This window comes from Schistocerca cancellata, chromosome 3 (genome assembly GCF_023864275.1).
Source record: "Schistocerca cancellata isolate TAMUIC-IGC-003103 chromosome 3, iqSchCanc2.1, whole genome shotgun sequence".
In the NCBI taxonomy this organism is placed as follows: domain Eukaryota; kingdom Metazoa; phylum Arthropoda; class Insecta; order Orthoptera; family Acrididae; genus Schistocerca; species Schistocerca cancellata.
In genome coordinates, this window is record NC_064628.1 from 928989422 (window position 1) to 929003650 (window position 14229).

At 43.6% G+C, this 14229-nt stretch overlaps 1 non-coding gene across 1 annotated transcript; it reads left to right on the forward strand.

Moving 5' to 3' along the window:
* The first annotated feature begins 668 nt into the window (after positions 1-668).
* Trnaa-cgc (transfer RNA alanine (anticodon CGC)) lies at positions 669-741 on the forward strand. Its single transcript has one exon. It is a non-coding gene; the product is annotated as a tRNA-Ala (tRNA).
* The last annotated feature ends 13488 nt before the right edge of the window (positions 742-14229 follow it).

Below are 14229 nucleotides of genomic sequence, written 5' to 3' on the forward strand. Positions count from 1 at the left end.
TCTCTGGGGCACTCTGGGATGCTCTCTGGGCACTCTGTGCTGCTCTCTGGGAGGCTCAATAGATGTCGAGCACAGTCTCTGATTGGCTGACGTGTTTTTGGCGCCAGATTCGAATTGGGTTTGTGCTCCGCGCCCCGGCCAGCGCTCCGCCCTCGGAGTTTTTTACTTCTGTGTCAAGGAATTTGTGTAAACAGAGAACACTAATACCTCATTGTGCACTCTTACCGCCGTGCGACGATCACAGTAAAGTGTCAAGCAGAACGTCCACGACCAAGAGCCTTTTCATTTGAACAGTTCGTACGAGAGGATCTGCGTCTGAACCCCCTTGATACGATCGGAATACATTTTTCCGTTACAGGCAGTGTTTTATACGTTAAGATGTCGACGGAGGCGCCTTGCGCTGAAGGTGTCCAGTGACATGCCAGCGACTAATAATGATGGGGACTAATAAACGTGCTGACCATAGCCACGGCGCTGTACGTCTGCGCCCAAGTAAACTCGGGCGTCTCTGCACGCACAGCCTTATTGGACTCCGTTTCCAAGACTTTGCGCCGGTCACTTCGTCCTTCCCATCTTTGGTTTCGAACATTCCATCTCCCTTTTTATCATATCCGACGACTGTTCCTGTATTTCAGTTAAGTCTACCGGTCCTTACCACTTCCAACCCGAGCGAGGTGGCGCAGTGGTTAGCGCACTGGACTCGCATTCGGGAGGACGACGGTTCAATCCCGTCTCCGGCCATCCTGATTTAGGTTTTCCGTAATTTCCCTAAATCGTTTCAGGCAAATGCCGGGATGGTTCCTTTGAAAGGGCACGACCGATTTCCTTCCCCATCCTTCCCTACCCCGAGCTTGCGCTCCGTCTCTAATGACCTCGATGTCGACGGGATGTTAAACAACACTAACCTAACCTAACCTTTACCACTTCCAAGTTTTTACCAGACAAAAGTCCGGTGTCTGGACGCTATCGCGGCGTATCTTGACGTTTCTTACTTGCCAAACACCCGCTCAGATCGACATCTACAAACCTCTATTTCCACCAGCAAAAATCACTTTGTGAAATCTGACTGCGGCCACACGGTCCTTAATCTTTTTATTTCTCGCAGTAAGTCAGTGCGAGGATACTGAAATTATGTCAACGAAAGACACTGCATCCATACGCGCAGCACAGGCTGCAAGCAATACTTCTCCAATTTCTTAGGGAGCACCTTTAATGATCCGCCACGCATCTAGAACGTCCATGCCATGAGAACCTGAAACTGATCTGAAACCTACCCGAACAGAAGAGAACCGATAACCCCACACCACGAAAGGACACCTCTGGACGTGCTGGCCGACGCAGGACACGCTACATGAGGCGCTTATACAAAAAAACCCTAATTACGTTTAATTTTCATGGCTCCCCTGGGGCTTCCTTCCCTTTTATCCCTTCTCGTCACTCATAGCTCTAGGTTAGTCACTCTGGGAGAAGGATTACATAGGGTCCAATGCCTGAAGTAGTGTTTCCTTTTTTTCTCTTTTATTTATTTATTTATTTTTTTACTTAGAGCAAAATTGGTGGTGGCACTTCCTTTTTTTTTTAATTCCATTTCTAGTCCCAAAGAGAGGCTATATAAGAAAAGGAAAGAAAGCTATATCAGTATCAACCGTTCCCAGTCGCACTCACTGTTTTCCGTTTCCCGCCACATGTAGGCGGCCCATACCTGTATCCCCCTTTTTTCCTATCTTTCATATCTTTGTTTTATTGTCTGCACTTTTACTTACCTTGACAATCACATGAAATACAAGGAAATATGAAATTTAAAATAAATGTCGTTTTGTTAGAAGAAAAGGATAGATGATAGGAAAGAGTGAGGATCGACCGACCCATTACTTTCACATTATTACAGTCTTTGAATGACATTATAATTTTGTTTGAAGAGCTGACAAACATTTTATCCTTACATTACTTAAGGTTTACAGAAAGACAAAACTACAATTTTTCTTGCTTTACAACAAATATTACACCGTTTATTATCAGTCTGTCTGCGACAGATATCCTACTTTTAATCTAAAACTGTTCAGTTCCTGTAAACATAGGTGGTAGAAGCGTAAGTGACATTCTGTAGTCCTGCAGTAGTTTACAATGTTTTACCGTAGAAACTTTCATTTTATATTATTTGTACTTTGTGGCTTCTGAACATTTGCAATGATTGTATCAACAATAATAAATGTGTTGTATTAAGCTACAATGTTTTATACTATAATCTATTTTTTTTATTATTCTATATTTTGTGGTATCTATTCTGGTTATTCCTGATTGGTTTACCTCGTCGAAATTCGTCAATTGCTCCCTCTGAAACAATGTCAGCTAATGAGTTTAATGACGTCCAGCCTTCTGTGTTTCTGACTAAACTACATATTGTTTCATTTGCAGGTAAGTTGGTGTCACTCGCTTGTGTTCATCCCAGTATAATGTGCGACCACATGCTCAGGGATTCCTTCATCCCCACACGATCATGCGATGTATGTGGGTTCGGTAGGAAACATGCCAAGTGGAGAAATAAGCCATACCACGACTTGGGACGACGTGATTCCTCGTTAGTTTCTCTCTAGTATTGCAAAATATTTTATATACCCATCTGGCCTTGTTCTCCGCTCCCATTGTTGGTCAGGAGTCAGTCCGCCATTGCTTTAGCTAGCGCTTGTCTTGGATTGGTAAGCCGGTTACTGCAGTCATCTTGTCCTGCTTTCCTAAGTTAAATCAGTACATTGCAGCTCGAAATACGACTGTTATATCTGTGGGGTAAATATCTAGCACCACATATAATGCACCTACTTATGTGGTTCCTGACCACGCAAACAGTGCGATAGTGTCTATCAGCATTGTAGCCATTGTTGCGGCTTACCCTGACACAGCAACAGAGAGAGATGCGCCAAAAGTGGTCCATCCAATGACAACAATGCACATCCCTTCTCTACAGTTCTGACATTTGTGAGAGCAATTTTATACACAGCATAACGATGGGTATACCATATCCACATGTCGAGGCTCCGGGAAGAACTAACGTTGCCATGTGGCATTGGGTCACCGTCATGCGGTTCCACCACCTGGCGTCATGGCCTTGGGTGGTTAGGGGCACCAGTACCTCTGGTTCACGTAGCTGTTAACGAACACAACAGCTGTTACGTACCTGACGTGTTACGTCCGATGGCTCTGCCCATCTTCTCAGTCACTGTAAGGTTATCTCTCAACAAAATGACACAAGACCGCATGTTGCCCCTGTTGACTTGACCTACCTCGGTATAGAAGGAGTCCTACTGTTACCTGATTAACGCATTCTCCAGATCCTCCACCCGCCGAGGACTTTTCAATTTTAATTTTCATAGGGAGTTAAGCTGTACTCTTGCTTCCCTTTTGTAATTAATTTTTTTTTCTTTCCCATGAACATTCAAAAAAAAATTTAAGTAGAGGGTGATGTAGGGAAGCAGCCTACTCACGCCGTATAAAATTCACATCAGTCTTTCCATTGTGTGCCAGCCTAGTCCGCTGTAACTAGCTGTGATGTCATAAATGTTGCGCAATACTTTAAAAATCAAGTAAATAACCTGAAACGTTTCTAGCATGTCAGGAGTAATAGTAAATCAATATGTGTTGAATGTCAGTTCAATAACTTTAACCATTTTCGAAATTTGGACGTTTTTCTGTAAAAATCATTGGCGCAACAGAAAAGAGCTAGAAACTTAAAAATTTGTATTTAGATTGCTTTTGCATAATAATTTAGTAGAAACAGTATTCTGGATCTCGCAAATTAAAATTTTTGTTGAAATTCATGATTTTCTGGGTTTTGTCTTAGAAATTAAGGAAGCAAGATAGATTAAGTAGGCTAATAAATATGGCTAGGATGTTTAAATTTAAGTAGAAGGGAGATCCGCTATAATCATAAAGATGTGAGAAGTTCCAACAGAATAACTATAAAACTATAGCAATAGCGTATCTCCAAAGGGCAAGTTCAGAGCTCGTCTACTGCGTGTAGTGCAATTAAATTAATTCTCTCGCCCAAAATATTTGACTTAGCCACGTCAGACTTTTATTATGATTACTTACCTATGTGCTGATTGCACATTTAAATTGAGAGCTTCACCGGCCATCAGCAAAGGAAGCGATGATTTATTCAATAACTTAAATTGGTGCATTACCAGCCCAGCGGCTAGTCGGGAGAGCGGAATTGATCAGGCGTTCCCTTAGCCGTCCGCACCGCGGCTTTATATATAAGAACGCTGCGCGAGAGACAAAAGGCCCCAGTTCTCTCCAGACGCTGATTAGCACACCACCTGTGCCGGGAGTCGCGTCGGTATCATTACTATAAACAGCTTCGGATGCCGTAATAAGTTACTCGGGATACGCATAACCTTGAAATCGTTTTCGAGTGAAGTATTAATTCTGGGATGACTTCAATGATCTATCTTCAGTTTGCGTATGTCGTATTTTCACGTGCCGCCGCGGGACAGACATTCTACCATTATTTAGCGTGGCGTTTGATAAACATTATCATCAAATTATGGCGAGCATTCACTTAAACATTTGGTTTGAATAGTTATAGTTGCATCAGCGCATTAGACTCTGAACTGCTTTGGTAGTTGGATTGTGTGGATTCTTTTTGGTCTGTGACTTTCAGAATATAGTGAACATTTTAGAGAGAATCGTTTCTTCTTGATTATGAATCCCAGACAATCTCCTAATTCCTCAGGGCTATAAGCTGTAGCTATAAATGTATTTCTCAGATGAAGTGGGCACTAGGAATTCTAATTACAGGCTTCATGTTTTGTTAATCACTTTCTGGTTGCCAATATTGTAGTTAGAGAGCCAGTGTTGAGAACGGCATAAATAATAGGAACATTTAACAACAATAAACTCCACCTGCCGCCCCACATATGGTTAATCGGCCGGGAAATGCATCTTTTCTACATAACATTCTACATATATTAACAATTAAATTCCACCCGCCGCCCCACAGTACCGCTGTAGGTTTTGTGGTCAACGCGTCTTCCACACAGTTTATGAAAACCAAGCCGCCGGCAGACAATTTCGCCAAACAGGGAGCCACACGTCTGGCGAAATTGACAAGAGAGTTCTGAAACTGTGATGCGTCGGTTCTGCAAAACTGCTTGGAGCAAAGTTTCCGTCAATTCTAGCGTCGCCAGGGACGCTCGGCCACCACGGTCTTAGTCGTGAATACTGGTTCGCCCTTCAGCGAATTGCCTTGACCACCGTCTGACCATATTGTCGCTCCCAATGTCGCGTCCATACACGTGGCCCAACTGGCCATGGATCTCTGCTGGAGATTGCTTCCGAGCGTGCAAAAATCGGATAACTGCACGAACCTCACAATTGGCGGGAGGCAGTATCACAGCACAGGGGCGTGGACTTTTGAAAATCATTGTGTGTGCTCTAAATCACAGTTCACACATGCTGAAAACTAACCCTCCTGAAAATTTATTTCATTTCTAATTCTCACTCGTAAATAATGTGTTTCCACGAACACTAGGTCGTTTGATGAACATGTTCGCCACGGCGTCGAGAGGTCCACGTTTTTGGCTTCTTGTTTATGGACATGCTTGATAGCGTTGTCGTTCAATTTGTCGTACGTCATGCCAATGCGCAGTTAAGCTTCTAAACTTGTGAGAGCGGAGTAAGAACGTTCTGCTATACATTTAGAAACTCGTATAGTTAAAGCGATATTCATCAGTTTCATCAAATCTTGAATCAATTCGCTGGCGTGCACGTGTGAGGAAATCATTATAAAATTATGCTGGATAACTGCAGTCATTGGTTTCGGAAAGAAGAAAATTTTCTATTTCTTTGAACGAGGTATTGAAAATCGATCCTCAAAACTCTGCATCACAGTATCTAAGACCTCAGAACAAATTCTCTGGTAATAATCTCGGGAGTAGGTAAAAGCATAAGGTAGAGCGCAGTCATTAAGTTTTCGTGAAATCCTTCGTACCTTTGAAAGTTTCGGATGTTGGGCATCAAATTTTTTGGTCAATTCCAAACAAGAGCTCCATACTTCATGGAAACTTTCATCAGTTCGAGAGAACTTCACACCATCTCGGACGCTATTAATCTTCTCCAGGGGTTTTTGGAGCGGCAGAGAAGAAGTTTACAGAAAAGCACTCAAAATTTGACCTGGTTCTAAAATTTTAATGGGAAGTGCACTAAAAAAGGTAAATTTAAAAGAACACAGAAAATTTAAGAAACCTTTAGCTTCGACATCGGATTTTTCGACCTCGAGCGTTCGAAGGACAAAATTAACTGTCTGTAATTCTGCAAAATAGCTTTCACTGAACTTATTCTACAACACCACCTGACATGGCAAGAAAAAGACCGAACAGATACCGGATGAATAGAGGTAACACCCTGGGCAGCTTGCACAGACTCAAATGTTGCCAGTCTCTTAGTGGACAAGCGAAGAGAACTCGTTATTTCTTTCACATTTGAGTCTCTCATCATGGTCTCATTCTTCATCACAATGTTCAAAGAATTGATCTAACAGTGAACATGCTGAACTCTCTGTGAATTTTGCTTGCAATCCACATAAATCGCCAGTCGTATTAGCCGCTATGTCAGTAGCAGTACCTTGATATCTACAGAAATATAACTGATAACATGCATTAAAATTGTAAACAATACTTCATATAGCAGGAATGCTGAGTCGCAGATAGGCACAACAAGATTCAGTATTGTTACGTTCCATCCTGGATTTTCAATTGTTTGGTAAACAATAATTCAGTTATAATAGATGTATTATTATAGAAACTAAAACGTAATTAATTAATCAGAAAATTATCACCAGTGACGCAAGTAAAGAAAATCAACTTGCTCGTGTTGACAGGTCTTGCTAGTTTCATCTAAATGATTCTGTGTTACACAGTTAAAGAAAAGTAAACTAGAACTTGCTGTTCCACAAAGAGCAGTACTGAGTGAGTGAATATCTGTCAAGGCAAAGCAAGCGGTTTAAGTCTCTGCCAGACGTTGCGCGTTGGAGGGACGTTAAAAAATTTTCGTTACTTTTCCGCGAAAGTTAAGTTCAGCACTTGTCAGTTGGTTCTGAAGGACTGAGAATCGCCGGGCCTTACCTGCAAAGGACAATGCGAATGCGCGACGAGAAAATTGGCGTAACTGACGGTTTTAAATATTTCCCAAATGTTTCTAGTTTATTTTTCATTTACTTAATTTCATTTTCGTATCCATTTCGTGAGGCAGGTGAGCACGCAAAAAAAATAAACAGAGGGAGCCGGCTTCTCGGTTATAGCAGCCATTTTATCCTAGCGCAGTGTGGTATGCATTATTGCCAACGTTATATTCTCTCTAATCTTGCGTATGCGCGTTCCTTTCCGACTACTCATGCCATATCCGGACGCGATAGGAACTGCCTTTCTGGGTGCAGCTCGTAATTAAAATGTCATTTACTATCCTTCTTGGTGTTGCAGATTAGAGCCCCATAGTATGTTTTCATTACTGTCGTTCGCTGTATGTCAACCTCAGTGCAATAACTGAATTAAGTATTGCATTAATAACAGCTTCCGCCACAAGCATTCCCAATCATATATTCACTACGACGAAACTTCTGTGCTTGGACGGCTTTTTTAAGGCCAGAAACAAGAAATGTCGTACACTGAAGTTAGTGCAGTTACGATAAATTTGTCTTTCTTTTCATGTCATTTAAGCGCTAATACGTGGATTTCATGTATACTTGAAATTAATGGGATTGTCAGATTACCCCGTAGACACTGCCAACAGGTGTGAGCTGTCTAACGAAAAAATCCTACTCTGGTATTCTTTGAGTTATAGGAATAAAGTGAATCTGATTAATAGTCGTAAGGTGATAGCTCGCATCTTCATACAACACATTTTGCGTAACCGTACAGGCGGCTTCCACATCCGATAACCGCAAACATTTATCGATAGATATTCGTCAACCAGCTATGGATGATTCTGACAGCTAATTAACGTAGATAAAATGATTTCGGCCCACTGTACGAGTTTCATTCGGAAAGAGGACATAAAAGTCACGTTACGTATTTCTGGGGAGCAGTATTTTCGTATTAACTTAACGTCTGTTTGTGAGATGGTAATTACAAATTCCAACGATGTGAAGTTCGGTTAGTGATTACATTTCTCAACGCAGGTTTTGCTCCTGGCAGCGCTGTGTAAAGAGCTTTGGAATTTCTTCACAATCACTGCTTACCGCAAACCGAACATTTTTTTTTTTTTATCGAGGCGCTCAACGAGTTGATGGTCCGAATACTAAGACGGCTTTCGTTAAAACTTGGGACACTGTTATGTCAGTTTTTCTTGGCTTCTTGCGTAAGGTCAATATTTTTCATAAAATTCAGGGAGAACTTCATTCGTGCAGTTTTATACTATAATACGAGAACTAATTACTGACTGAATTTCTCAACACGTCATATTACTCGATCGTGATGGATAAAGCTCCAATAATGCAGTAGAGGAAAGCGAATATTTTGTGCTGGGTATGAAGAAATATTCCCAACGGCCAAGCCGCAGTGGTAACACCGGTTGTCGTCAAATCACCGAAGTTAAGCGCTGTCGGGTTGGGTTAGCACTTGAATGGGTGACCATCCGGTCTGCCGAGTGCTGTTGGCAAGCAGGGTGCACATAGCCCTTGTGAGGCAAACTGAGGAGCTAATTGACTGAGAAGAAGCGGCTCCCATAACTGACATACGGTCGGGAGAGCGGTATGCTGATCACATGCTCCTCCGTATCCCCATGCAGTGACGCCTGTAGCTTGAGGATGACACGGCGGCCGGTCGGTACCGTTGGACCTTCCAAGGCCTGTTCGGACGGTGTTTAGTTTTTTAGTTTTATAAAGAAATGTGTAATAGAATAAATTTGAAACTGGCTTGTGTAAGGCAGAGTTAGTGGAATTTTTAATGCTGTGCAAGCCAAAAACTGAAAGCTACCATATAGAAAAACTAGCTACTGCTGAAAGGCAGCGTTTAATCAAGCTTCCTCCGTATCAAGCTCATTTAAATCCTACTGAAAATATATGGGCATAGGTAAAAGCTTATGTTGCAAAAAAAAGATAAGACAAGACATTTACGTTTAGTGAGGCTGAAATGCTGCCAACAGAAACCATTGCAAATATTACACCACTGGGTTAGACTCGTGTTGACAGACATAATAAGAAGGTAGCTGAGGAGACATGGATTCATGAAGGACTATGACGAAATCTTAAACACGGCTGCGAAATGGCAACTGTGTATATCTGAAGAGGTTGAAAAACCAGCCAACGAGTTGCAAATAAAGGTTTATTATTAGCTCTTGGCCTAGGTTTCGATAAAAAAACGAAGATATTTTTATAAACATCGAAACCCAGGTCAAGAGCTAGTAAACATTTATTTGCTACTGGCTGGGTGATTTTTCAACCTCTTCGGACTATGACGAGTTTTGAGTAATTTATAACATCTTTTGTTGCCATTTTAAAACCAGCTTCTTTTGCCTAAACGCAGAATAGCTTAATACATTCATCTCGCTAACATTCTAATGGAGTTGAAATGGTACACAATCCCAAAATGGTTTGTTATTAGTAGAAACTGCGGACAAGACAGATCAGTAGTTATGAGAAAGCCCATTCACAGTATAAAAATAAACGTACAACTTCTTCACATATATTGTTGCAAAACACAGCAATTCTTGTTTCACCAGCTATTGATGGCCCTTAAACGTTACTATATTTCACTTAAAAAATTGTAGTTGGTTGAATATCGCGGTGGATATGGAAGAGCCGCAATTTACTCGTATCGCAAAATACTCTCCTCTTTGCATTCGGTCATTGCCAAAATCTTGTTTCGATGTCTGAGACCGTTTCTGAGATACGAATATTTCACTCTGGCAATTCCACTGGCGTGTGGTATCGTGGAGGAGCCCGTTACATACATTCCATTCCCTCGATACTGGCGACAGACAACGATTTCCTTCCAACTTCAAAGAATATTTCGATATGTTATCTCAATTTCAACATATGATCTAACATACACCAAACGCAAATTCATAGCGACCCCTATTTTTCACTGAAAGCTTAAGAATTTCGTGCAGTAGTTTACCTAATATCGAAATATCACAACTATGACCGTTAGCGAAGTGATAGGCAATTCACGATGAAGCTGACGAATTAATTTGTAAGATCTGCAAGAATCAGAGTTTATTACCGAGAAGTTTTTGTTTGTTTTTTAAATCGTTTGAGAAAGGCTGCAAATCGGCCGGCTTGTACGGCTTGCTGTCCGCGTAATGAAGCAAGTTTGTCGGTTGCGCGCCGAGTAATCCTGATGTCATCGTCACCTGCTGAAAACACACGCTGGCAACTACGCTTCCCCCCACTCGCTCCGTACTGAACTGTCAAAAGCCGCAACTAACTTCAAACGCACTATAACCGCTCCTCAACAGTGTAAGCGTGGTATGACAAGAACCGTGCGATATACAGCATCCAGCAATAGAGAACTTGGTGAGAGAAGCTTCGTCCTGCTTGAAGAACGAGGAACGCGAGTCTCGGTTACGTGTTCTGTTCCGGCAGCGAACGGGTCGTAGGACGGTGCTCTGATCTATCGGACAGTCTGGTCACGGCGCCAGAAAACCTCATGAGCGCCTGCTGCCGCCCACACTCCCACTAACTTCGGAGATCCCCCCCCTCCAGCCGTCCCCCTTCCCGTCCCTTCTCCCCCCCCCCCACCTTCCTTTCCACCACTTCACGATAGAGGCTGCAGCAGACCGATAGCACCCCCGATCACCGTCGTTCATCGGTGAACTATTGTTCCCTGCATTACCGCTTTGTCAGTACACTGTGTCACCTTTCACAGCTGCTCTAGAACAAAGAACACTATCTGACCGAAAGTACTTGGAGACCTATTAGTGGACATTAATACTGTCTGTGTCCAGTGCTGTTTTTCTGGGGGAACGCTGGATGCGTACCCCTAAACTTTTTCGTCGACAAAGTTATTTTTTTACGATGTTGGGAACTTGGAAGAGTGCCAAAGATTTATGTCACGGACGGCAATGTTTTATTTCATTTTTTCGTGCTGGTAACTGCAATACGAACTACACCAGTGCAGTTTTTGGTGGGAAAAGCGATGTCATTGACTGTTTCAAGCACTTCGAAGCTGCGGCAACCGTTCTCGACAACTAAATCGCTGGCAGCCAGTTCGACAAGCACGTAGTACCGTCGCCCGCTAATAGTGTGCGTTGGTAGTGCTAAACGGATATGCGTACGCTCAAACGCCAAGCTACCGATACATGTCTCCACGGTCCCGCTTACATGATACTTCTCGATTCATTGCTATCTTTGTTTTGTTGTTCTTTATTCGTTTGCGTTTGCTGTTCCGTTCTCGTCGGTTGCGCGAAGTTTTACAGTGTGTCCTGTCTTTCGTTGCAAGCTGTAAGTTTGAGGTGAGAGATGAGCAGAACACTAACAAACTATTTTACTTGTTCTCCTGCATCTAAAAAACCAAAAACTGTCAATAATTCGTGTACGAGTGAAAAGCCAGGAAGTTCAACATCAGTGGATGACGAAAGTGACACTGTAAACCTGAGCACTGAATCTATGTGTGAAAATGCAGTGAACGAACGAGTGCATGATAGAAAATTAAATGATCGTCCATAGTGTTGTGAGAAAAATGACTGGTTGATCGTTTCAAGCAAAAACCTTGGCTGCAGAATTTGCAAAGAAGTAGGAAGTTTAGGCGAACAAAGAAATAAACAAGGCATGAACATTGCACAGCCTTGGGCTACAGTATCTGTGTCATCTTCAGGTAGTTCCAGAAAAGAAGAAATGGTTTTTTGCGTAAAGTCAAGTAAGAGACCGATACCATTTTTTTTTTAGTTCGACATGTTGATGATGTCATGGCTAAAAGCAGACGGGTGGTATCCCATGCTTCAGTTATAAGTAATTTTCGCTGCATTATATCCAATGTCGGAGTACCCTCAAACTTTTTTTTTAGAAAAAAAGCGCTCTCTTTGTCCACCTGTCGCCTTTATGACGACTTCAACTCTGCTGCGGACGCTTTCAATAAGGTGTCTGAATCTCTTTAGAGGAATGACAGTCCACTTTTCCTCAAGAGCCGAAACCACAGCAGGCTGTGACGTAGGTCCAATTCGACGTTCCAATTAATCCGAAAGCTGTCTACATCTACATCTATATGGATACTCTGCAAATCACATTTAAGTGCCTGGTATAGGGTTCATCGAACCACCTTCACAGTTCTCTATTATTCCAATTCCGCATAGCACGCGGCAGAAACGAACGCTCTGATTTCCCTCATTTTATTCTGTTGATCGTTTCTCCCTAGGTAGGTCGACAAAATATTTTCGCATTCAGCGGAAAACGTTGGTGATTGACATATTTTTGAGAAGATTCCGCCGCAATGAAACACGCCTTTGTTTTAATGATGTCCACCCCAAATCCTATATCATGTCAGTGACACTCTCTCCTCTATTTCGCGATGACACAAAACGTGCTGCCCTTCTTTGAATTTTCTCGATGTACTCCGTCAATCCTATCTGGTATGGATCCGACACCCCGTAGCGGTATTCTAAAACAGGACGGACAAGCGTAATGTAGGCAGTCTCTTTAGTAGATCTATTACATTTCCTAAGTGTCGTTCCAATAAAACGCAGTCTTTGGTTAGCCTCCACAACAAAATATTCTATATGTTCGTTGCAATTTAAGTTGTTCGTATTTGGAGGTCCTAGGTATTTAGTAGAATTTACGAACTTTACATTTGACTGATTTATCATGTAACCAAAGTTTAAATGGATCCTTTTGGCACTCATGTGGATGACATCACACTTTTCGTTATTTATGGTCAACTGCTAATTTTCGAACCATACAAATATCTCTTGTAAATCGTTTTGCAATTTGTTTTGACCTTCCGATGAGTTTACTAGTCGATAAACGGCGGCATCATCTGCAAACAACCCAAGACAGCTGTTCAGGTTGTCTGCGGAATAGTTTATATACACTCCTGGAAATGGAAAAAAGAACACATTGACACCGGTGTGTCAGACCCACCATACTTGCTCCGGACACTGCGAGAGGGCTGTACAAGCAATGATCACACGCACGGCACAGCGGACACACCAGGAACCGCGGTGTTGGCCGTCGAATGGCGCTAGCTGCGCAGCATTTGTGCACCGCCGCCGTCAGTGTCAGCCAGTTTGCCGTGGCATACGGAGCTCCATCGCAGTCTTTAACACTGGTAGCATGCCGCGACAGCGTGGACGTGAACCGTATGTGCAGTTGACGGACTTTGAGCGAGGGCGTATAGTGGGCATGCGGGAGGCCGGGTGGACGTACCGCCGAATTGCTCAACACGTGGGGCGTGAGGTCTCCACAGTACATCGATGTTGTCGCCAGTGGTCGGCGGAAGGTTCACGTGCCCGTCGACCTGGGACCGGACCGCAGCGACGCACGGATGCACGCCAAGACCGTAGGATCCTACGCAGTGCCGTAGGGGACCGCACCGCCACTTCCCAGCAAATTAGGGACACTGTTGCTCCTGGGGTATCGGCGAGGACCATTCGCAACCGTCTCCATGAAGCTGGGCTACGGTCCCGCACACCGTTAGGCCGTCTTCCGCTCACGCCCCAACATCGTGCAGCCCGCCTCCAGTGGTGTCGCGACAGGCGTGAATGGAGGGACGAATGGAGACGTGTCGTCTTCAGCGATGAGAGTCGCTTCTGCCTTGGTGCCAATGATGGTCGTATGCGTGTTTGGCGCCGTGCAGGTGAGCGCCACAATCAGGACTGCATACGACCGAGGCACACAGGGCCAACACCCGGCATCATGGTGTGGGGAGCGATCTCCTACACTGGCCGTACACCACTGGTGATCGTCGAGGGGACACTGAATAGTGCACGGTACGTCCAAACCGTCATCGAACCCATCGTTCTACCATTCCTAGACCGGCAAGGGAACTTGCTGTTCCAACAGGACAATGCACGTCCGCATGTGTTCCGTGCCACACAACGTGCTCTAGAAGGTGTAAGTCAACTACCCTGGCCAGCAAGATCTCCGGATCTGTCCCCCATTGAGCATGTTTGGGACTGGATGAAGCGTCGTCTCACGCGGTCTGCACGTCCAGCACGAACGCTGGTCCAACTGAGGCGCCAGGTGGAAATGGCATGGCAAGCCGTTCCACAGGACTACATCCAGCATCTCTACGATCGTCTCCA